This window comes from Trichosurus vulpecula, chromosome 5, assembly GCF_011100635.1.
Source record: "Trichosurus vulpecula isolate mTriVul1 chromosome 5, mTriVul1.pri, whole genome shotgun sequence".
NCBI lineage: Eukaryota > Metazoa > Chordata > Mammalia > Diprotodontia > Phalangeridae > Trichosurus > Trichosurus vulpecula.
This window is the reverse complement of record NC_050577.1, coordinates 172,369,805-172,396,489: the sequence shown is the minus strand read 5'-3', so window position 1 is coordinate 172,396,489 and position 26,685 is coordinate 172,369,805. Positions and strand designations below refer to the sequence as shown.

Here is a 26,685-nt window from a genome sequence, read left to right as displayed (position 1 = left end):
TTCTTTCTTTCTTTCTTTCTTTCTTTCTTTCTTTCTTTCTTCCTTCCTTCCATCCTTCATTCTTTCCTTCCTTCCTTCATTCTTTTCTTTCTCCACCTCCCCACTACCCTTCCCCTCCTCCTCCTACTTCTCCTTCTCTTTGTCTCCACCTGTCTCTGTCTCTTTCTTCTTCTCATACTTTTTTCTCTTTTTGTTCTAACCATTCCTGGCATAGTATAAAGGTTGTGTGGAACATAAAGGACTCAGCCAAGTCATTGCACTTGATAAATATTTGTTGATTGATGGATAGAAGCTTAGTTAGTAAAGAACTCCCCTGACCTTACCATTTTATGTTTTTCAATCACCAACTGAATTAAGATACTTCACAGTAGGTCTGACCCAAGGTTATGTTTACTGCATTTCTTAGTTCATCCATATTTGTTGTAAATTATCCCTTAAGGACAAGTATGTTTTATAAGAAGTACATACAAACTTTCCACAGGGAAGTCACACTTCCACAAGATGACTAGATTAGATAGACTTGGGTTTTGTTACTATATCTGTCACTTGCTGAATGAAGATACCATCTTCAGGATGTTCAATGTCATCCATTTCATACATATATGATGATGTTATTGGAAGTGGGGTCCCATCATTACTGAAGGCAAGTGATGCTCTGCTAGTGGAATTGGTATAATTGTCTCTTGTTGAATGGAAACCAAATATTAACAAATCTCTTAGATCCACCTGTAGAAAATGTGTTGTGAATGTTGTGGAAGGAAATGACACTGACAGGATAAATTTGCTCAATGTTATTTTCTTTTAGTGTGTGACATTTCAATGCATATTTCTTCTTCTATACCTCAGGCCTTGGGTCCAAATATTCAACTGTCACTTGGCCTTCAACAGAGCTTAACACACAACCATGCTTCTTTGGAAATGCTCATATGCAAAGAAATTGGTATTTCAGACTAGACTTTCTTCTTTGATGCACATAGCCCATATGCCTCAAGTCCTATAACAACAGTGTCCAACCATCTGTCCCCATAAATACTTTGTCTCCAGACACAGAAAGCATGTAAACCTTTTCTGGCTGAGAAAACATTTCCGTATTACATGGACTTCTGGGATCCCACAATTTAACTGTTTGATCTCAATTTCCAGTAACCGTAACATTCACTCTGGACGATATTCAACACATCCAATAGGTACATGATGGGTTCTGACAAGGTTTTCTTGATCAGTATTCAAATCATGTATTTTCAAATTATGATCCAACACCCCTCTCCAAGCATGTGTTTGATTATAGAAAGCACAGTCAAGTACAAGGTCAGCAGATCAGTATTTAAGGTACATGATATTGCCAGAGACTTTCTAGAGTGAAACCAAAGTGTCCCAGGAAGATACCAACAGGAACTGGAATGTGTTGGGGTAGAACTTCACCTTCTTCAGGAGGCTGGTTCAGCTTGAACTCTTTAGATCTGTCCTTGCTGCCTGTTTACTGCATTTTTAATTCAATTCCATACACATTTGTTAAGTGCCTACTTAATAAAGTACTGTGCTAAGCACCAGAGGTAAAAAAAGATGCAAAAGGGAGTCCCTGCCTTCGAGGAATGTATAATCTAATGGGGGCCACTACATGCAAATAAATGTCTACAAAACAAGAGATATACTAGGTAAATGGGAAATAATTAAAAGAGTGAAAGCACTGGAATTAAAAGGGTTAGGGAAGGCTTCCTGGGAAAGGTGGATTTTAGTTAAAGATGTTGGCCTCAGAGAGAAGGATGGAGAGTGTTAGGGGCATGGGGGATTTCCAAAGAAAAGGTCTAGAGTTGAGGAATGGAGTGTTAGTGTAACAATCAGGAGGCCAACGTCAATGGATCTATGGCTATATGTTGGGGAGTAAAGTATAAGAAGACTGGAAAGGTAGGAGGGGGCTAAGTTATGAAGGGCTTTGAATGTCAAAGAGAGAATTTTGTATTTGCTCTTGGAGGCAATAGGAAGCCATTGGAGTTAACGGAATGATGGGGTTGGGGTGATATGATCAGATCAGCAATTTAGGAAAATCACTTTAGTGGCTGAATGCAGGATGGATTAGAATGGGGAGAGACTCGAGGCAGGCAGGTTATTGCAATAGTCTAGGGATGAGGTGATGAGGGACTGTACCAGAGTGTGGCCAGTGTCAGAGAAGAGAAGGGGGGTGGGGCAATATTCAAGAGATGCTACAATGGTAAAATCAAAAGGCCTAGGTAACAACTTGGATATTGGGAGTAAGAGAAAGTGAGGAATCTAGGACAATTCCTAGTTTGTAAGCCTGAGGGACTGGGAAGAAGTCTTGTTCTAAAGCAGATGTTTCTAGCAAGGCTTTGCAAAGGGAAAAGAGGGAACAAGAAGCATTCAACAACCTTTTGTTATTGTTGCTGCATTGCAATTGGGGTTAAGTGACTTGCCCAGGGTCACACAGCCAGTAACTGTCAATTGTCTGATTTGAACTTAGGTCCTCCTGACTCCAGGGCCAGTGCTCTATCCATCTAGCTGCCATAGCAAGCTCTTTCTTATGCTCTATATAACAATCCATTTGCAGTATCCAGGGAGCTCATGATCTTTCCAGCCTTCTCTTGTCATCATTGAAACCAGCCTAAAGACACTATAGAATAAATTCAATATCATTGAAGTATAAGTGGTTAGTGTGCCTTCATGTTTTATTTCTCCCAAGACTATTTTCTTCTTAACAAGGGACAACAATAAAGTAATGGATCAACAGTAGAGAAATTTCAAGCATCAGGGAGATTGTAGAGCTGGGGAGTGGTGTTCTCCCTTCTTGGAGTACTAGAGATCATATATAATACAAGTGTCAAATTCTGAAATAAATTATAGCTATGAGTTGAGGAATAAAGTGTCTTTAATTGAGTTAACAGGATGGCAAACCTGCCCCCCTGGGGGGTGTTCCAGTGGATTTTCCAACCAAAGAGACCCATGAAAAGGTTTTTAGTTTTAGGAGAAGAGGGGGAGGAGGTAGTATGAGGCAGCAAGGCCTGGTCATTAGACCCTAGTGGTCTTTGGCAATCTGGACAAGGAAAGATGGAATATAAGGACTTTACTGGAATTTTGACATTGTCATGATGACTAAGAGGTTTAGGCAGTCCATATTAATGGTACTAACTCTGTCATAATGTTAATTATATTAACAATTTTGTCACAAGCATGTACACTTTGATCCTTTCTTAGGTCTTCCTGATTCCAAGGCAGTACATTACATCCTGAAAATTCTTGTGGACCATGATCAGGAGAGAGGCAGACATTTGCTTATGTATACAACCTCTTGACCTTCTGTTTGTCACAATTTAGTGTGTGGCTCAGCCAGAGAGCATCCCTTTCTGGGTGCTATCACTTAAGTGGTTTGTAACAGTGTGTTCCAGGTGCCCATGGGGTTTCACAAACATCTTAATCCAATTGCTTCAGTGTGGCCAAACCCAAAAGGCATTTTGCCACCAGCAAGTTGCCCCTTAGAATTTAAATTTGTTTTGAAGGGAAACTTAAGCCACCTGTTTCAGGTTTATTTCCACTCCAATGGAAACCTCCTTGTCTAAAGTGAGGCAAGGCTTCTTAAATGGCCATGGCATTGTTTCCAACTGTGCGTCCCTTCCCTCCCACCCCAGTCCCAATCAAGTCATGAATATGAAAAGTGGATTTGAATTTGCAGTTATTGAAAAGAAGTTGGATGGGAATCCTGGTAATAAAGTCTGCCTTAGGCAAGAAGTGATTCACAGTATTTGTGAACTATTTATTGGGTATTTCAGGCAAATAGTCGTAGATTGATAGATAAATACATAGAGGGATGGATATATATAGATATATATATATATGTATATATATGTACATATGTATATATACATATATATATACATATATATATATGTATATATGTGTGTGTGTATACACACACACCCATACCCCCTCACACCCATATGTAATATCCTCTGACCCATTTTCCTTATACCTCTGGGTTTGTGTGTGAACTTACTCTGGTTCACTTATGTTTACCTTCCTTCTCAAGGTATTTTTCCCCAAGGGTACAATTACAACTCAATGTCCTTCAGCCTTCAGTAGCCCTGATTCTGTCACTGTTATAAGTATCTATACCATGATAGCAGCAGTCTTGTTTCTAAGAGGAAAAAAAATGTTCTTGTTTTTAAACAGCTTACATTTATACTGTCGTTCAGTTGTGTCCCACTCTTCCTAACCTGGCATGGGGTTTTCTTGGCAAAGACATTGGAATAATTTGCTAGTGGATTAAGGCAAATGAGGTTAAATTACTTGCCGAGAGTCACATAGCTAGTAAGTATATGAAGCTGGATTTGAACTTGGACCTTCTTCACTCTGGGCCAAGTGCCAAGCCACACATCTAGCTACTTCCGACATTTATATAGCACTCCCTACATAATTGGAGTGTGAGATAGACAACCAAAGTATTATTATATATACTTTACAAATGAAGAAACTAACACTCAAAGAATTACTGACAATCAAAAATGTAATAAGTACCAGAGTTGTGACTCGAACCCAAGTTTTCTGATTCCATGTCCAGTGTTTATTTCAATAAACTGTGCTGCTTCTCATTTGACAGGGCAGTGTTCCCCATCCAGTGGCTGGCATTTGTCCATAAAACCCTCCAATTTATTACAAAAACAAACAAACAAACTATTCCTGGGAGGAAATCTTTCTCTACCATCAGACCTGACAGAAAAAAATCAACATGCTGTTTACATTACCTTTTAGGAATGGACAGCTGGAAAAGAATTTTTTCCACTGTGTCTAAGAAGCTTAGAATATCATGAAAATCAGTGGGCTTGTCCTTTAGATCAGACACTTTACCTTAATCCCCTTCTCTAAATTGTAATGTATGTTCCTAGCATCTAGGATCATAAAGTTATTATTTAAGAGTTCCTGTCTGCCTCATACCTATATGGTTCCTTTAGAGCATTCTTTTCATGTATCTTTCAGAATTTCTGTACCTCAGGAAGAAAGAAAATTACAGGGGGAAAATCTTTTCTTATTAGAAGTTCAGTCTATAGAGCATGAGAATTTGGAGGGGTGATCTGCAGTAATAGAGATTATTTTCTTTGTTTTTTTTTTTAGATATTTGTCCCTGTTAAATGATTTATTTTAGTTTACTGCTATTATGCCCCCAAATGTTTATGATATGTAAATTACTTCCAGAGGAGGACATGTATGTGTGGATGTTATTTGATAATGTAATGTTAGATAACAGCAAGAAATATACACACAAGATTTGTGGAGTAGGATCCATTGGGGGAAATCAAAAAGTCTTCTTGTTTTGAATTGCACCTTAGCCATTTCATTGTTCCACAGACCTATCAATTTATTCCCCCTCCCCAACAATTTAAATGAACAACTAAGAAGGTTAGTAGAGAGATGCAGACACATTAATTATATCTTGACAGGCTAATAACTAAAGAGGTCTACACATGTCCCATTAGAGGGCATTTTGATATGCTTAGATTAGGTTTAAGTGGTCAATGCAATTGGAGAAATGATTCCTTGGTTATTTCCTTCCTTCCCTTCATCCTAGTGAAAATCATGGCATGTATACATATAACCCCCTTTTTCTGTTTCTACAAGCCTAAGATAACATAACTTGGAAAACAGAGTAGAATAATAAGAGTAGAATTTTATTTCTCTTGAAGTAGAACAAGAGTTTTTAATTTCTTTCTTTCTTTTTCTTTTGTGTCTCCTGGAACCCAGTGTGAGTGAAGAAGTCTGTGGACCTCATTTCAAAATAGTTTTGAAATGCATAAAATGAAAAATATAAGGTTACAAAGTAAAACAATTATATTGAAATACAATTATCCAACATGTTTTTGGGAGAAGTTTAGATACCCCAAGTTAAGAATGCCTGATGATAAAGAGAAATGCTGAGCAGAGAGGTCATCGGCTCAAATCTCTGAGGTGACAGCTGAAGGGAGGTCACAAGAATAGGAAGGCCCAGGAACTGGCTGCTTCCTTGAATGCATAACACCATATTCTGAGGTCAGGAGAGATATACGGAAAAAGATGCAGTCTGGTGAATAAAAGGAAGATGATCAACCCTCTACCTGAAATAACCTTGCTCCCTGAGGGTGATAGTCAATGAATTAAAAACTTCTCACTAAATTAAATAGGCCTCAGCCAATAGGGATCTGTGTGCTCATAGAGGGCAAGGCTCCATATGGGTATGTACTTCTATTATTGAAGAGAACACTTTCTCTGCTTTTTATTCCCATTCCCCTAATTTGTTATTCAAGATCCTGTATCTTGTTGATATGTGGGTTTGAGGTAAGGTTCCCAGAATCTTGATCACCCAGCAGAATTATATTACCACAGGAGAGATAAAGATCATTCTAAGACTGTGTGTCAGCTTCTCTAGTTCCCTTATCTCTTTAACTGTGGAAAGGTGTGTTAGACCTACACAAATATATTAAATGAGTAAAATCATAACATTAGGCATTTGTCAGCTCCAAAAATCACTCAAGGGAAATATACAAAAGGTTGCAACGCCAGTAAAACTCATATTAAAGTAGAATTCTGATTCAAATGTAGGTGGAGGGCAATGGGGTACAATTTACAGGGCAGAGTGCTTAGTAATTTGCGGCTACTGCTGTCCATTGTCTCAATCAGAGGACTGAGATCTTGGTTTCACTTCAAGAAACTGACCCTTTGATTTAGTGATTTGTTCCTAATCACTTCACTTTTCATTTCCTTGGAATGCCCACCTCCAAGACAGGTTTTGTGACTCCTTTATTAAACCAAATGATGTTAAATCTATTGTCTGGTCATAACTATAAGTGCATCAATGGGTTCTGCCTATGTGGTGGTGAGAGAAAAAGGAATGCTTTCTTTTCCCAATCTTGATATGAGTAAAGGATAAACCTTTATTTCAATGTTACATGGACAGTCACATGTAACCTGTATGTTTTACCTTTCTTTATCTCAATTCCTATGCAAAGAACAGCAAAAGACAGGGTATACCCTGTCTCAGATATCAAAGGCCTCAGTGACAGACACTCAGATTAGAAAAATCCCTTTTCTCACTTTTGAAACAAAGCAAATTGTACACAGGGCCGGTGATTGAGGAGTTGAGAACACAGCATGACCCTCCGTTTGATGTATTCTAAAAGTACCTGAAAAGAATGGTTTTTGGGGGTGGGGAATTAAGTTGCCCCATGGAGCTAGAGCTCTCAATGTGGCAAATGATGGTTCTCCCTAATTTAGCTTATAACAATGTATGGAAAAAATCCTTTTCCTGACTTGTATTCTAAGGGGCAAATGGTGGATTTTCTTACCACTGTGTAGCAATGAATTGGCCAATTGCCATAGAATGCCGAATCTATGAGCAGAAAAGAATCATCTATAGTGACAATTAAAGTGGTCCTATTTTGGCTCTTGGAGAGAGGGTGCCACAGACTATAACACTATTTGTATTGCCAGCAGAGAAGTAGAGTGTGAAGGGAAAGACATATTTTTTTCCCACAACAAGAGCAAAAATGGGTATTTAAAATGGTACAAAGAATGGTACACGATATATGTACGATAGAAAACTATTGCCCTGTTGAGAAAAAATTATTTGTGCCTGTCAATCAATTAATATTTCTTAAGTGTCTACTATGTGCCAGATATTATGTGAGTGTTTGAGATTAAAAAAAGACAAAAAATAGTTCCTGTCCTCAAGGAGCTTACAATGTAATAGAACCATAAAAGTGATGTCTTGCCCTAGATCCACTTAATGAAGCCTTGGATGTTCCCATTGTCAATGGTTGGGGCCTCTGAATTTGGCCTTGGGGAAGTGTATTAGTAAGGCAATAAACACAATATAGATGATAATTGTGAATATGCCTATGTAGTTCTGTATCACAAAATATGAGGCGCTCTCCATATTGAAGGTAGAAAAAGTAAAACATTTATTCAGATGGCAGAGGACCAAATCCCATAACCAGTAAGTCCAATCAATCAGAGCAGCAAGTAACTCCCCAAACCAGTAAGCCTACTTTATCATAACAGCAAGGAACTTAAAACAATATCACAGCAATGAGCCTTGCCATCCCATAAACTTCCAACCCCCTTGCTAGGGCCTTCACACAAATATACTTACAGCACAGCCACAATGTCTGCTCTAACTTCTCTCTCTCTCTCTCTCCATTTCCTGTGACATACTTTTCTTTTCTTCTCAGCAAGCTCTTCCCACCACATGTGACCTAGGCTTCCTGGAATATAAGCAGGTCATATGGCCTAGTAATGGGTGGGAAAGATCTTCAAATCTAAATTGTAATTACATTCAGCCACAAAAATCTTTCTTATCCATTACATAAGTCAGTGGGGCAATCAATAGGAGTTTTGGGATAACTGGTGTCACCAGAACTTTACAACAATATAACAGAGATACACAAAATAAGCATATAAAACAACATCATCATTTCCCCCCTAGAATGAATGGGGCTCAAAATCTTGGGGTAAGGGGTGAAAGTCTCATCTTCCATAGCTTCTTCCTGCTGAAATTGGATGTAGAGCTGTCCCTGCCCCAAGAGGTAAAGCATCTTATTGGAGAAGTCATTTCTTCAGCAAGCTGGCATCTAGAACTCATTTGACGCCAGGTCCAGGGATGACACATCACGGTCGTGGACAAGTCCAGAGGTTACACCTGAACATATTAGAGGGTGACATCTCTCTTAAGTGATCAGACATCTGTCTTAAGTGATCAGGCATCTGCAGGTGGATGGTACTAAGCCTGCAGGAAACAAATCTCACAAACATATTTAACAGACAAAAGCCAAAAAGAAACAAAGAAATAATCACAGCCTCATTCATGATAGAATACATGATCGAAGGATATAGTTTCATAGTCATTTTCTCCTGGATAAACAACAGTTATAGTATTATCTTTCCCACGTGCTATATTTTCTGCAGACTTTGGAATATCTTCTGGCTTCTGTTTTACCCATACTTTAGCTCACAATTTTATTCTATCAGTAGACCCAAACCCTTCATTTCCTCTGCTAGTTATCTTGGAAGGAGGGTCAGTTTTCACAAGTGGTATTGTTTCACAAGGAATAATAATCAATTGAACTATTCTATCATTTTTACAAAACTGTATGGGTTCTTTACCCAAATTTTAGAGTGTCACAAAAATTTCTCCTTCATAATTAGAATCTATCACTCCAGCCAATATATGTACTTTTTGAGCTGCTAATCCTGATTTAAGTAATATCCATCCAAAATTATTCTTAGGGATTCTCATCATATCCCAGTAGAGATTTTTCTTATCTCTTTTCTATCCAACCAAAAGTTCTCTAATCAATGTAAATCATATCCTGCCAAACCAGGTATTCCTGGATATGGTGTTGGGACATCTTCTCTCACAGTCCAATGTTCAACATTTGAGATCTTATGTTTTTTTCTGTTTTCTAATTTGCAGATTTGGGGTCATCATTTTAGCTAGAGGTGTATTTCCTCCTAATGGTCTATTATTCAAATTATGTAAAGCAGTGAACAAATTTTCTTTCCAATGTTGATACAAATTATTAGAACTTAACTTTAACTGTGCTTTCAATAACTCACTCATTCTTTCTATTAACCCAGATGCTGGTGGATCATATGGAATATGATATATCCACTCTATATTGTTCAATACACAATATCTCTTCACTTTATCACCTTTGTAATGTGACCCATTGTCACTTTGAATCTGCATTGGGGTTCCATAAGATAGACATATGATATCTAGAGTTTTACAGGTGTTTTTCTGAGTTGCATTCTTATAAGGAATAGCCACTAGTATACCTGAATAGGTGTCAACACAAGTACATATAAATTTGCGTCCTTTATCTTGGGGTAGTGGACCAATATAATCTATCTGCTAAATTTGGGCTGGAATTTTTCCCCTTGCTATTTCTCCAGTTATTATCCTAGGAACAGTTCATTCCTTTTTCAGTCTACATATATGACATTCCTCTGCTACTTGTTTTAACATTGAATGAGAGATATTAATACTTCAATCTTGTACCCACCTGTGTGTGTCCTGGACCCCTAAATGACCAGCCATTTGGTGGACCCCTTTTGCTAGTTGGTGTCAGAGTAGGGACAATATTTTCAGTAGCAATCTTTACTAGTCGATCAGCATATGCATCGTACTCATATTCTGGCATGGTGAGGGCCTTCCTACAGATACACTCATAGCACAGCCATAATGTCTGCTCTCTACCTCAGCTCTTACTGCTCTCTCTCTGCATTTCCTGTGATACACTTCCTTTTCCTCTCAGCAATCTCCTCCCACCATATGTGACTTAGGCTTCCTGTGATGTAAGCTGGATGGCCTATTAATGGGTGGGAATGATATTCAAATCTAAATTGTCATTACAGGAAGTTATTTAAAATCCTAGGTCATTAAGTAAGAGATTACCATGCATTTCCCATTCTCTTTCACACTGTATATGAGAAAATATCAGTACACTACAATGTACTGGTTATCAGGTGGAATTTTACTACATTTTTTTTAATGTACCAATATGAAATTAGCAGGCTCACTGGGACCTTTATTCAGCCTGGGCAATGAACTGTGATTCAACCTTTCAGCTTGGGTAAAATTCTTCTCTGTGATATTCATTTTCTATTTTCAGATGTAGATGTACCAGAATACTGTGCAAAATGTCATTCTCACAGTATATTGTACTCAGGATAAGTTGTACAGGAAATAAAAATCTCCTTGAAAACCTGATCTATCAAGATTTCCCCTCTGACTTGTGGGGCAAAGAGGTTGGATAAATTGAGATAAGCTTCTGGTATGCATACCAGCTATTTGAGGTTTGACCTAACACCCTATTTAACTTTGTGTGCCAACATTGTTTGCTGAGTGCTACACAAAATGCAGCCCAGACTCTACAACCCAAAACTAGGCCAAGAGATGAAGCCTATTGTGTCTGTGACCCCTGTGTGCCTGCATGATGACGGCATGCCAAAGGTGCTGCTCTAGATATAGGTCATTTCAAAAAAAGGCATCATCATGTTTCACATTTATTTAGCGGTTTATGGTTGAAAAAGTCATTCTTTATAGCAGCCAAAGGAAGTAGCTTGTACAATACTATTATCTCCATTTTTCAGGTGAGAAAACTGATCTTCAGAGTCAAATGTTACACGTTTCATTAATGACCGTGTCAAGGCAAGTTTAGAATAAGTTTCATAAATAGTTCTTAGCTTGGTCCTCTGGGGCCAACAGAATAAGTATAATAATCCCCCTTCCATTTGACAAGCCTTTAAATACTTAGAGTTAGTGTTGTAAAGTTTTGGAAGTCTGCCCTTCTCCAAACTGAACAGGTCCAGTGCCTTCAATACCTATAGGCATTATGTTGAGGTTCTTTGAAATCCTACATAGTTCAAAGTATGTTCAACTTAGCAATAACTTTTTAAAGTGTAGTGCCCAGAATCAAAGAAAAGCATATTTATGTATGTGTGAATACATTCATGTTAGAATACATATGTTTATGTTATTTGTTTGGTTTTTAGTAGATCTGTGACTTCATTATTTTAGGAGGTTCCCAGGCAGAAATATTCTCTACCAATGCAAATGGGAGCCTTCTTAGAAACTTAGATTTTTAGACTATTGTCTGGTGGCCCTGAGAAGTTAAATGACTAACTTAGGGTCACACAGTCTGCATATAGTCAAGGTAGGTTTGGAACCTAGGTTTTCCTGACTTTGAGGTCAATACTATGCCACATTGTCAAATACATACACACATGCATATATCCCAATCTAAAGTTCATGAACATTAATTTTGTAGATTATGCATTTATACAATACCTATAGCCCTGCGTGCATAAGTGTGCACCATGTATGTGTATATACATGCTGTATATTTAAATATGCATTGCATGAATGCATGTAACTGTACATAATATGTATATATCTATAAATGTGGGTGTACACACGTATAGTGTGAATCCACATATCTATATTCATTCATGTTCTTGGTACTTTAGTTTGGGGTATATACATGCATATATATATATATATATATATATATATATATATATATATATATACAAACACACATATTCATATATGAGTTGTGAATTCATGTTCCTTGTATACATATATATGTATGTACATGTGTGTATGTATATATATATGTGTATATATATATACATACATAGACACATTTATATAGAAGTAATAGTCACTTGAATGAACACATGTAGATGACCAGATGATCATAATTATACTTTGATTTTAGGTATAAAGAGTTATAAATTTGCTCTACTTTATGACTAAGTATAAAGAATATACATAAGTAATCAGGGATGGCAAATGATAAAGGAATGAGATTAGAACTGGTTACTTGGAATGACTCTGAAGGCTTGACTGAGAAAACAAATCTTCAAAGGGGTTTTGAAGGGTAAAATGATCATTTGGCAGCAAGGAGTAGGGAGAGTGTTCTGGGCTTGTATATTGACTGGTCAGGAGGTATTGGAATGTATAGGGTAAAGCCAAGGAAAGTTGCGTGGATATCTGAGACCAAAGATCTAAAGATAGAATGTCAGAGAAAGGAAGAAGAAAAAGAAAGGGATTTAATTTCTGAAAGGAGCTTAAAAATCTGGGATACCATTTGGAATTATGCAAATAAAGTGAATAAACTGTTAAAAAAATCTGATTCAAAATAGAAATATAGATATGTGTTGTTTTTTGGCTAATAGGAATTCAATATTCATTCCTGTCCCCACCCATACATACACAACAATCATTTAATAGATTTTGTTTCAATTTCAAGAATCTGTGATTTCACTAGGATAAGTACAACCTCCACTGATATAAATTACACCCCCTTCTCATGATAGTGTCACTATGGCATTCCCATGTCTCAATAGATGATTTCATATATTATTATGATCAAAGGGATTCATTACCTGGGTGCTAACCTCCTGATAATATATTCTGCTTATATTTTGCTCACATAGCCTTTCGGAACTGAAGTTCACCCCCACATCATGATGAGGTATAGGAATAAGACTTCAGTGGTGATGGAGGCACTGGGTCATGCACTACTGAGTGGCTTCTCAGTCTCACAGGACCGGACCAGCCCAGTCACCTTCATCTGTGGCGCTACCAGTCCAAGTGCAGCTCCTTGGAACAGGGAGAAAGGTGAAGCAAACTGCTGGAGTTTCAAGTCCGAGTGACTGGTTTATGTAAACCATGCTGGGAGATTGGCTGAGTGTGGACCAGCATGGAGAATGAGGAAGAGGAGGATGAGGAAGAGGAGGAGGAGGAGAGGATGGACATTGACATTGTCAGGAAGCTGCCAAGGCACCACGCCAACCAGTTGATGCCTTCTGAATGGGTGACTGACACTCCCGTCAGATATGGAGCAGGAGTGGATCATGGTGGTGTGTCCCATGGGGCAAAAAAGATTCCTCATTGTGGCCTCCAAGGGTTCCACTGCAGCCACATCAAAAGCACTGGGTCAACAGATTTCCTTCCCTTCTTCCCAGAGGCCATAAGCACACCTCGACCTTGAGGAAAGACTACACAATTCTGGATTGCATTTATAGTGAACTGAAGCAGACCTACTATATTCTACATGTGATGCACTAGAAGGGACACTTTGTCTATGGCTGCCAGACTGATTTTAGACTCTACTGGATGCATTCAAAGTTACCAGAAGAGCAGGGACTCGGAGAGAAAACTAGGCTTAATCTATTTAAATTCATGGATCTTAAGAATTTCCCATGTACCCCTGAGAACCTGTTCAAGGCCTTATCCTCTGACTTTCCTTTTGAGGTAGGTGGGCTTCTCTTCTATCCCAATATAGTCCAGGCAAACCCACTATAGTCCAGGCAGCACTCTGTTGGTCGGCTGGCTGTGCCTATACATGGTAGCTGATATCTTTGGCATGATGGTTCCAGCTGGCCCTTGGACCACCAAGCCAGACTACGCTGTACATCAACTCCAGCAAATCATTGAACACAAAAGAAGTAAAAAGGAAGCAAATGAAATTAATCTCTGTGAGACTTCTAAGAATGCACACTATGAACTGGAGTACCACTCCATTCCTAAGCTGGCCAACACTACCGGCAGCCAGACTGAAGCCACAAGCCTCATGGAAAACTGACAAGTTCCTTTCTCCAAGAGTCCAAGAAGAGCCAAGTTTTTCTGTCCCTCTGTGAACTGCTCCCTGCCATTGCTTATTGCTTATGTGATAGAACAAGGCTGAGGCCTGGAGATTCGACTCAGATTTACCCCATTCCATCAGATACATTTCCCTGAGATCACTATTCCCCAAGAAAATGAGGTATTCCCAGGATGAAGATTGCTGCCCAGCAGACCTTCTGAAATTGAAAATTGATAACCTGCTTTAATTTCTATTATTTATTGATTGAGAATTGTATCTAATCAGTGTATCAATATTTATGGATCAAATTTGGACTTGACTGTATCGGCCTCAGCGATAGTTTGTAAGGGTGTAACTTCGCTATTCCTATGGGCTATAACCTAACCACAAAGACTCAAAATCTGTAAGTTTTTGGAAGGGAGGAAGGAGAAAAGGAAGATGAGTCAGCCTGGTTATAGTTATGTTTGGTTATAGGTTGGTTATAGTCAGCCTGGTTATAGGATATTTGCCTACAATGAGACTTTTAGGGATGTGAGTCAACTCTGTCTTTTTCCTGTTGCCCTGGGTTTGCCAAGCAAAACTCACCTTTCATCCTCCTGTGACCAGTCAGAGATTTTGGTTAGTTTGACATCAGTGGACCACTTCCGGTACCTTATGTAACCAACTACATAAAAGAACTGCTTTGTCAGAAGGATCCTTGGCTACTGAGGGATTCTGGATCCCTTTTATTGGAAATTGCTAGTCTTGCTAATAAATGGATCATGTTCAGAAAAAAAAAAGACTTCAGTGGTGATCCTTCTTTATTCTCTCACATACACTTCTTCTAGCAACTTCACAGTGTAAACTGTTCTTTCAATTGATATCAGGTAATTTTTAGCATCCATGTAAGGTTAATACACAAGGAAAGGAACTCTGTAACTTAATTAAATCTGATCATTATAGCATAAGAGGCAAGTGTCAGTGTGTTGAGAGACACTATACTAAAATCCCTTGCCTCCTTGCAAGCCCTGAAACTGCCTTGCCAACTTCCAACCTTGATGTACTGCCACGATCTATTGATGGTATTGTAGGAATGCACATACCTATGTACATTCATGTTCATACTATGTACAAATTGCTATACGAAGTGCTAGAAGAAGTCATAAAATGGTGTCAGTTGGGTCCCCGACAATTTTGTTCCATAATCTTACCTGATCCCTCACTGCAACAAGACAGTCCTTTCACACTTCCCTAACATATTTGTTTTCCCTCTCACAACTATTCTTACTCCAAATCTTTTCATCTTCCCTCAAACCTACTATGGCATCTCTCATTCAACCTTCTTAGTTGAGGTCCTTACCTTATACTTCATTGGAAAAATGGAGGCCATTTGATGAGAGATCACGTTTTGTCTCTCATTTTCATCTCATATCTTCCAACTCTCTTGCCTCCTTCAATCCTGTCTCTCATGAAAAGGTGGTTCTCCTTGCAAATCAAATCTTTCTATATGCATCTTAGAGCTCATCCATTCATTTTTTTCTCCAGAAGATTGCCCCTTTTATCATCTCCACACTCTCTAATCTTCAGTCTCTCACCATTTACTAGCTACTTCTGCACTGCTTGCAAACATATCAATGTCACTACTATCCTTAATGAAAACAAAGCAAAAAATGAACCAACAAAAACATCAACGACACAAAACAAAAAACAAACCCTTAATTGATCCTACCATCTTAGGTACCTATATCTCTCCTCCCATTCTTGGCTAAACTACTATCCCTTGAAAAACCCATCAGCAATTAATGCTCCTAATTCCTTTTCTTTCGCTCATATCTAAACCTTGCAATCTAGCTTCTAATCTTATAATTTAACTGAAACTTCACTTCAAATGGACCTTTTTCAATCTTCATCTATCTTGATTTCTCTGCAGCTTTTGACACTGCTGATCTCTCTCTTCTCTAGGATACTTTTTTCTCTCTAGATTTTCAAGAAACTACTTCCTTCTGGTTCTTATTCTCCCAATCTGACTTTATCTCAGTCTTATTTCCTTAATCTTCATCTAGGTCAGATTCATAAATAATGGGTATCCCTCAACGGTTTGTACTATGTTCTCTTCTCTTGTCCCTCATTACTATCTCCCCTGATGTCTTCAGCTCCTAAGGGTTCAATTACTATCTCTCTGCAGATGATTCCTAGATTTATATAACCAGTCCAAGCTTTTCTCCTGATCTTCATCCTCATATTTTAACTACTGCTCAGACATCAACAATTAGATGTCTGATAAGCATCTCAAAGTCAAAGTGTTCAAAAAAAAGTCATTACCTTCCCTCTACCTCTGAAACCCTCCTCTCTTTTGAATTTTCTTAGTACCATCAAGGATAACACAGTACTTCCAGTAAGCCAAACCTAAAATATTAATTTCCTCTTTTGCTCTTCTCTTACACTCATTCCATATAACCAGTCTATTCCTAAGTCTTACAATTCCTACATTCCTAGCTTTGTCATGTATTTCACCTTCCCTCCACTCACTCAGACACCATACTGGTCACTCTCAACTCACACTTAGACCATTACAACAACTCCTGATTTGTCTCCCTGCCACTCTAGTCCACCCTCCACTCAGCTTCCAAAGTGACCCTTCTAAAGCACAGGTCTGACCATCTCACTCCCCCTATTTTTTTTAATTTACTTAGTTTTAGTTTTCAACATTCACTTCAATAAGCTTTAAATTTCCTCCACCACCACCCCTCTCCCCCAAGATAGCATGCAATCTGATATAGGCTCTACATATACATTCTTATTAAACATCTTTTCACATTAGTCATGTTATATAGAAGAATTAGAACATATGAGAGGAACCATGAGAAAGAAAAAAAGAAAGCAAAGAGTATGCTTAAATTTGCATTCAGACTCCATAATTCTTTGTCTGGATGTGGATGGCATTTTCCATCATGTGTCTTTTGGAGTTGTCCTTCCATTGCTGAGAAAAACTAAATTTATGAAAGTCAGTCATCACACAATGTCGCTGTTACTATATACAATGTTCTGGCTCTGCTCACTTCACTTAGCATTAGTTCATACAAATCTCTCCAGGTTTTCCTGAAGTCCACCTGCTTGTCCTTTCTTATAGGACAATAGTATTCCATCACATTCATATAGCACAACTTGTTCAGCCATTCCCCAATTGATGGACATCCCCTCAGTTTCCAGTTCTTGGCCACCACAAAAAGAGCTGTTACAAATATTTTTGTATTTGTGGGTCCTTTCCCCATTTTTATGATCTCTTTGGGATACAGCCCTAGAAGTGGTATTGCACATTTTTATAGCACTTTGGGCATAGTTCCAAATTGCTCTGAAGAATGTTTGGATCAGTTCACAACTCCATCAACAATGTGGTGTTCCAATTTCCTCACATCTTCTCCAGCATTTATAATTTTCCAGTCTTGTCATGTTAGCCAATCTGATAGGTGTGATGTGGTAGCTAAGAGTTGTTTTGATTTGCATTTCTCTAATCTATAGTGATTTAGAGCATTTTTATATGACTATAGATATCTATAATTTCTTCCTCTGAAAGTGGGCTGTTCATATACTTTGACAATTTATCAATAGGGGAATGACTTGTGTTCTTATAAATTTGACTCAGTCCTCCACATATTTTAGAAATGAGGCCTTTATCAGAAACACTGGTTGTAAAAATTCTTTCCTGTTTTCTGCTTTCCTCCTAATCTTGGGTACATTTGTTTTGTTTGTGCAAAAACTTTTCAACTGACTGTAATCAAAATTATCCATTTTGCATTTCATAATGTTCTTGTTTGGTCATGAATTCTTGTTTGGTCATGAATTTGTCCCTTCTCCATAAATCTTACAGGCAAAATATTCCTTGCCCTTCTAATTTGCTTATGGTATTAGCTTTTATATCAAAATTGTGTACCAATTTGGACTTTATTTTTGTATACAGTGTAAGATGTTGGTCTATACCCAATTTCTGCCTTGGTTATTTTCCCATTTTCCCAGAAGATTTTGTCAAATAGTGAGTTCTTATCCTAGAACCTGGGGTTTCTGGGTTTATCAAACAGTAGATTACTATAGTCATTGAATACTGTACCTTGTGTACCTAACCTGTTCCACTAACCCACCACTCTATTTTTTAGCCAGTACCAAGTGGTTTTGATGATTACTGCTTTATAATACAGTTTGAGATCAGGTATGACAAGACCACTTTCCCTATCATTTCTTTTCATTAGTTGCCTTGATATTCTGGACTTTTAGTTCTTCCAGATTGATTTTGTTATATTTTGTCTAATTTTATAAAATGATTTCTTGGTAGTTTGATTGGGATGGCACTGAATAAATAATTCCATTTTGGTAGAATTTTCATTTTTATTGTATTAGCTCAGTCTACCCACAAGCAACTGATGTTTTCCGAATTATTTAGATACAACTTTTTTTGTGCGAAAAGTGTTTTGTAATTGTGTTCTTATATTTCCTTGGTTTGTTTTGGCAAGTAAACTCCCAGATATTTTACAATGTCTGCAGTAACTCTAAATGGAATTTCTCTATCTATCTCTAGCTGCTGGACTTTGTTGGTAATATATAGAAATGTTGATGATTTATGTGGGTTTGTTTTATATCCGACATCTTTGCTAAAGTTGCTTATTATTTCAAGTAGTTTTTTTTTAACAGGATTCTCTAAGTACAGCAACATGTCATCTGCAAAGAGTTAGAGCTTAGTTTCTTTGTTGCTTATTCTAATTCCTTCAGTTTCATTTTTTTTTCTTATTGCTAAAGCTAACATTTCTAGTACCATACTGAATAACATTGGTGATAATGAACATCCTTGTTTCACTCCCAATTTTAATGGAAATGCTTCTAGCTTATCCCCATTATATATAATACTTGCTGATGGTTTTAAGTAGACGATATTTATCATTTTTAAGGAAGGCTCCATGTGTTCCTATGCTTTCTAGTGTTTTAATGGGAATGGATATTGTATTTTGTAAAAAGTTTTTTCTGCATCAATTGAGAGAGTCATATTGGTTTTGTTAGTTTTGTTGTTGACATGATCAATTATGCTCATAGTTTTACTAAAAGTGAACCAGCTGTGTATTCCTGTTATAAATCCTACATGATCAAAGAATATTTTCTTGTGACAAGTCACTTTTTGCTAATATATATGTGTATTTATATATATATATATATATATATATATATATATATATATATATATATATATATATATATATATATATACATGTGTAATACATAAATTTTTGCCCCTATATTCGTTAGGCAAATTGATCTCTAATTTTCTTTCTCTTTTTTGACTCTTCCCATTTTAAATATCAGTACCACATTTGTATAATAAAAAGAATTTGTATCATTAAAATAATTTGCCTATTTTCCCAAGTAGTCTATATAGTATTGGAATTGATTGTTCTTTAAATATTTGATAGAATTTGCTTGTAAATTCATCTGGCCCTGGAGATTTTTTTTTTCCTAGGGAGTTTATTGATGACTTGGTCAATTTCTTTTTCTGAGATGGAGTTATTTAAGTATTTTACTTCCTCTTCTGTTAACCTGGGCAATTTATATTTTTATAAATATTCATCCATTTCACTAAGATTATCAAGTTTATTGGCATAGAATTGAGAAATAATGGTTACTGATTAGTGTTAAATTTCCTCTTTGTCTGTGGCAAATTCACCCTTTTCATTTTTGATACTGGTAATTTGGTTTTCTTCTTTTTTAATCAAGTCAATCAAAGGTTTATCTATATTAATGTGTTTTTTTTATAAAATCTGCTTTTAGTTTTATTTATTAGTTCAATAATTTTCTTTATTTCAGTATATTAATCTCTCCTTTTGTCTTCAGTATTACTAATTTGGTACTTAATTGAGGATTTTGAATTTGTTTTCTAACTTTTTAGTTGCATACCCAATTGATCTCCTCTTATTCTATTTTATTCATGTGAGTATTCAGGGATATAAAACTTCCCCTAAGAAGCACTTTCACTGCAACCCATAAATTTTGGTATGTTGTATCATTATTGTCATTCTCTCAGATGAAGTTATTGATTGTTTCTATGATTTGTTGCTTTCCCCTTTCATTCTTTACAATTAGATTACTTAGTTTCCAATTGATTTTTTGTCTACATTTCCATGGCCCTTTATTACATGTAATTTTTATTGTGTCATGATCTGAAAAGGATGCATTTAATATTTCTGCTTTTCTACATTGGATTTTGAGGTTTTTTACACCCTAGTACATGGTCAATTTTTGTGTAGGTGACATGTACCACTGAGAAAAGGTATATTCCTTTCTATCCCCATTCAATTTTCTCCAGAGATATACCATATCTAACTTTTCCAAAATTCTATTCACCCTGTTTACTTCTTTCTTGTTTATTTTGAGGTTAGATTTATCTAGTTCATGGGGGGGGGGAGTTTGAGGTCCCCACTAGTATAGTTTTGCTGTCTGTTTCTTCCTATAACTCCCTTAAGTTCTCCAAGAATTTGGATGCTATAGCACTTGGTGCCTTTATGTTTAGTAATGATATCACTTCATTGTCTATGGTGCCTTTTGGCAGGATATAGTTTCCTTTCTTATCTCTTTTAGTTAGATCTATTTTTGCTTTGTCTGAGATTAGGATTGCTACCCCTGTTTTTTTTTTTTTACTTCAGCTGAAGCAAAATATACATATATATATGCATATATATATATATATATATATATATATATATATATGCATATATATGTATATATTGCCCCAGACTTTTACCTTTACCCTGTGTGTATTCCCGTTTCAAACATGTTTCTTGTAACCAATGTATTGTAGGATTATAGTTTTTAATTCACTCTGCTATCTGCTTCTGTTTTATCAGACAGTTCATCCAATTCACATTGATACTTGTGATTACTATCTGTCTTTCTCTCCATCCTATCTCCCACTCCCCATTTGTGCTTTTATTTCTCCTTTCTCCTGTCCTGTCATCAAAAAAGTTCTGTTTTTGGCCACCTCTTACCTCAGTCTTCCCTCCCTTCTTTCAGCCCTCTCCCTTTTCTTTCCCTTTTCCCTTACTATTTCTCCCCTCCCTTCTAACCATCCCACCCTTCTTTTTCTCCTTCCCCCTCCTATTGCCTGTAGGGCAAGTTAGATTTCTATACCTAACTGAATATGTTATCCCCTCCTTGAACCAAATCCAGTGAAAGTAAAGTTTAAACAATGCTCATCTCTCTCCCTTCTTTCCCTCTACTGTAATATATATTTTTTGTGCCTCTTCATGTGAGGTAACTTACACTTTTCTGCCTCCTCCTTTCCTCTTCTTACATTATAATCCCATTTCACCCCTTAATTAGGTTTTTTTTTATAATCACATCAGTTAATTTATACCCGCACCCTCTGTCTATGTGTATCTCTTTTAAATGTCATTAGAAAGACACAATTCTCAAGATTTACAAGTACCATTTTCCCATGTAGGAATGTAAACAATTTGCCCTTATTGAATAAGATGTTGCTTCCCCCCCCCACCCCTTTCCTGTTTACCTTTTAATGCCTCTCTTGAATATTGTATTTGAAGATCAAATTTTCTGTTGAGCTCTGGTCTTTTCATCAGGAAGGTTTGGACGTCTCCTATTTCACTGAATGTTCATCTGCTTGCCTGAAAGATTATGCCCTGTTTTACTTGGCAGTTGATGCTTGTTGTAATCCAAGCTCCTTTGCCTTTTGGAATACCATAGTACAATCCCTCTGATCTTTTAATGTAGAAGCTTTGAGGTCCTGTGTGATCCTGACTGTAGTTCCATGGTATTTGAATTCTTTCTTTCTAGCTGCTTGTATTATTTTCTCCTTGACCTGATAATTCTGGAATTTGGCTATGATATTCCTTGGAGTTTTCAATTTGGGTTCCCTTTTAGGAGGTGATCAGTGAATTCTTTCAATTACTGTTTTCCCATTTGCTTCTAAAATCTCAGGGAAGTTTTCCTTGATGATTTCTTGGAAAAGGCTGTCCAGGCTCTTTTTTCAATCGTGGCTTTCAGGTAGACCTCACATTATCTCCCCAGGATCTATTTTCCAGGTCAGATGTTTTCCAATGAGGAATTTTACATTTTCTTCTATTTTTTCCATTCTTTTGATTTTGTTTGACTGACTCTTGATGTCTCATAGAGTCATTAGCTTCCATTTGCCCAATTCTAATTTTCAAGGACTTGTTTTCTTCAGTTACCTTTTGTACGTCCTTTTCCATTTGGAAAATTCTACTTTTTAACGATTCTTTTTCTTTGGTGTACTTCCCCTCCCCATTTTATCAATTGTAATTTTAAAGGAATTGTTCAATTTTTCTTCTACCTCCATTTTGACTTTTAAAATCCTTCTTAATCTCTTCCAAGAAGGCTTTTTGGTCTTGAGATTAGTTCACATTCCTCTTTGAGGTTTCAGATGTGGGTATAGTGACAATACTGTCCCCTTCTGAATTTGTGTTTTGATCTTCCCTGTCCCCATAATAAGACTCTATCATCTTTGATATTCTATGTTGCTTCTTGCTCATTGTATTTGCCTTCTTCCTGGCTTTTATATTTGATCTCTGCTTCTGGGGCACAGGACACACTGAGCCACACTTCTTATGCTGGGGGCTAGTGGCCTAGTTGTGGGCTTTGTGTGCTGGGGCCTCAGATTCTAGTAACTGGAGGCTTAAGAGGCCATAGCTTACCTAGTTCTGAGCTGGAGCTGGTGTTGTTGGTTTGTATGTGCAGATGTCATGTGGGATTTTACTGTGTTTTCCTAAGGTTTCACTGAAGCTCATGGTTTGAGGTGTGGGGTGTGGGTGTTCTGGCTACTGGAGGTTACCTCCTTGCCAGGGTTTGCACCAGAGCATGAGTAGGCTTAGCCACTGGTGGACACCCATCTACAGCACATGTGGTGGTTTTCCACATTGGCATCTGCCAGTTCTCTTGTCTGTGCAAAGGCATGTGGGGGTCCTGGTGTTGGTGCTTGTCTGTTCCATCACCCTGGGGTTCAAGATCTCCCACTGGTTTGCTGTCATGGGGCTTGCCGCTGCTTAGATGCCTCCCATCCTGTACAGGTACCCTTCAGCCACAGCAAGAGCAACTATTCCCTTTATTAGCCCTAACCTCATGAGCTCCACTAAACCAGGATTATTCCTGGGGCAATATTTTCTGGGTTTTTCAAGGTCAGTAAGGGAGAATGAGAGTGACTTACTGCTTACCCCACCATCTAGACTCTCAGAAGTCCCTCCCTCCCCCATTCAACAAAATCTAATGATTCCCTATTACTTCTAGGATGAAATATAAATTACTGGTTGACTTTTAAAGCCCTTTGTAGCCTGGTCTCCCTTTACCTCTCTGCTCTGCTTAAACTTTTCTCACATCTCCATAATCTACAAGCCAATGAGAGTAGTCTTCTTAATATTCCTCTCACAAGACACTCCACTTCACAACTCTGTTCCTTTTCACAGGCTGTCCTCCATTCCCAGAATGCTCTCATTCCTCTTCTCCATATCCTGATTTTCCTGGATTCTTTCAAGACTCAGATCAAATTTTACCTTCTGCTTCAGGACTTTATTAGTTCCCCAAATTGCTAATGCTTTCCCTCTGACATCAGTTCTCATTTTTCCTGTTTGTATATAGTGTTTAGCATATTGTCTCCATCTTTATTTTTTTAACATTTATTTTTTTCCCAATTGCATGGAAACACATTTTAAAAATTTATTATTTTTAAAATTTTGAGTTCCAAATTTTCTCCTTCCTTCCTTCTCCTCTGCTTTCATTGAGAAAGCAAGTAATTTGATATGGGTGATGCATGAGGAGTCACACAAACATAGTTCCATATTAGTCATGTCGTGAAAGAAAACACAGACAAAAAAAATCAAGAAAATATTTTTTTTTTCAAAAGTATGCTTCAAAATGCACTCAGGCCCCAGTAGTTCATTATCTGGAGGTGGATAGCATTTTTCATCATAAGTCCTTCAGAATTATCTTACATCATTATATTGCTGAGAATAGCTAAATTACTCCCCATTGATCATCATATAGTATTGCTCTTACAGTGTACAATGTTTTCTTAATTCTACTTACTTCACTTTGCATGTTGGTGTAGATCTTTCTAGATTTTTCTGAAAGCATCCTGCTCATCATTTCTTATGGCAGAATAATATTCTATCACAATCATATGCCACCAGTTGTTCAGGCATTTCCCAACTGATGGATATCTCCTCAATTTCTAGTTCTTTGCCGACACAAAAAGGGCTGTGATCTATATTTTTCTACATATAGGTCCTTTTACTTTTTTTTTAAATTCTTTGGTATACAGACCTAGTTGTGGTATTGCTAGCTCAAAGGGTATGTATGGTTTTATAGCCCCTTGGTCAAAATTCCAACTTATTTTTCAAAATGGTTGTATCAGTTATTAACTCCACCAAAAATGCATTAGTGTGCCCATTTTTCCATGTCCTCTTGAACACTTGTCATTTTTCTTTTCTTCCACATCAGCCAATCTAATGGGCATGAGGTGGTACATCAGAATAGTTTTAATTTGCATTTTTCTAATCAAGTGATTGAGAACATTTTTTCATATGATTATAGATAACTTTGAATTCTTCATCTGAAAACTACTTGTTCATATATGTTAACCACTTGTCAATTGCAAAATACCTTGAATTCTTATAAATTTGACTCAGTTCTTTATATATTTGAGAAAGAAGACCTTTGTTGAGAAACTTGCTATTAAATCCCTCCCTTCCCCATTTTTGGCCTTTTTTCTCTTCCTGGCAACATTGGGGTTTTTTTGTACAAAACCTTTTTATTTTAATGTAATCAGAATTATCTATTTTACATCCCATAATGTTTTCTATCTCTGGTTTTTTCATAAATTCTCCCCTCATCAATAGGTTGACAGATAAACTATTCCATGCTCCCCTAATTTGCTTGGAGTGTCATCCTTTATGTCTAAATCATGCAATCCATTCTGCTATCCCTTCTGTTTTATGGGTGAGTTCATCTCATTCACATTCACCATCATGATTACCAACTTTATACTTTTCTCCATCCTACTTTCCCCCCTTTTTTATTCTTCTCTTTCTCTCCTGTCACCCTGACCCTCAAAACGGTTTTGCTTCTGAAGACCACATTTCCCAATCTGCTTTTTCTTCTGTCAGCACTACCCTTCTATTTTCTGCACTCTCCTACTTCCTTGTAAGATAAGATCAATTTCCTTACCCACCTGAATGTGTAGTTTATTCCCTCTTTGAGAAAATTCTAATGAGAACAAAGTTCAACCATTGGCTCCCACCCTTCCATTCCCCTCCAATGCAAAATCTCTTTTGTGCTTCTTCTATGTGAGATAATTTATCCATTCAATATTTCCCTTCCTTCTTCTCCCAAAGCATCCCTCTTTCTCACACTTTAATTTTATTTTTTTGGATATGATCCCATCATGATAAACTCACACCCAAGCCCTCTGACCATGTATTCTCCTTCTCTCTGCCCTAGGAATGTTAAAGTTCCCAGGAGTTACAAGCTCATCTTGCCATGTAAGAATGTAAACAGTTTAAACTTATTGAATACCTTACGATTTTTCTTTCTTGTTTACCTTTATATACTTCTCTTGATTCTTGTGTTTGAAAGTCAAATTTTCCAGTCAGCTGTGGTAAAGTGATTCTTGGTTACAATCGTAGCTCCTTTGCCCTCTGCAATATTATATTCCAAGCTCCCTGATCCTTTAATGTTCAAGCTGCTAAATCTGGTTTTGTCCTGACTGTGGCTCCATGATATTTGAATTGTTTCTTTCTGGTTGTTTGACATATTCTCCTTGACCTGGGAGCTCTGGAATTTGGTTACAAAATTCCTGGGAATTTTCATTTTGGGATCTTTGTTAGGAGGTGATTGGTGGATTCTTTCCATTTCTATTTTACTCTTTGGTTTTAGAATATCAAAGTACTTTTCCTTAACAATTTATTGAAATATGGTGACTAACCTCTTTTTTTGATCATGGATTTCAGGTAGTACAATTGTTCTTAAATTATCTCTCCTTATTCTATTTTTGAGGTCAGTTGTTTTTACAATGCGATATTTCATATTTTCTTTTTTTTCATTCTTTTGATTGTATTTTATTGTTTGTTGATATCTCATGGGGTTATTGTCTTTCCAATTTTAATTTTTTTGTGGAATTATTTTCTTCAGTGAGCTTTTGTGCTTCCCCTCCCCCACCCTAGTTGGCCAGTTCTACATTTTAAGGAGTTCTTTTTTTCAATGAATTTTTGTAAATCTTTCTCCATGTGGCCAATTTTACCTTTTGAGGAGTTATTATCTTCAGTGTATTTTTATGTCTCTTCTACAGTTTTGCCTGTTCTGTTTTAAAGGTGTCATTTTCTTTAATGTTTTTGATGCCTTTTTAAAACCAAGTTGTGACTCTTTTTTCATGATTTTCTTGCATCACTATTATATCTTTTCCCAAATTTTCTTCTACATGTCTTATTTGATTTTTAAAATCTTGTTGGAGCTCTTCCAGGAATTCTTTTTTTTTTTGTGGGGGGTTAGTCTGAGACTAATTTACATGTTTCTT

At 37.0% G+C, this 26,685-nt stretch overlaps 2 pseudogenes; one reads left to right on the top strand and one right to left on the bottom strand.

The window, feature by feature from the left end:
* Positions 1 to 510: 510 nt before the first annotated feature.
* On the bottom strand, positions 511 to 10,178 carry LOC118851111 (annotated as a pseudogene).
* Positions 10,179 to 13,044: 2,866 nt separating this feature from the next.
* LOC118849636 lies at positions 13,045 to 14,132 on the top strand (annotated as a pseudogene).
* The last annotated feature ends 12,553 nt before the right edge of the window (positions 14,133 to 26,685 follow it).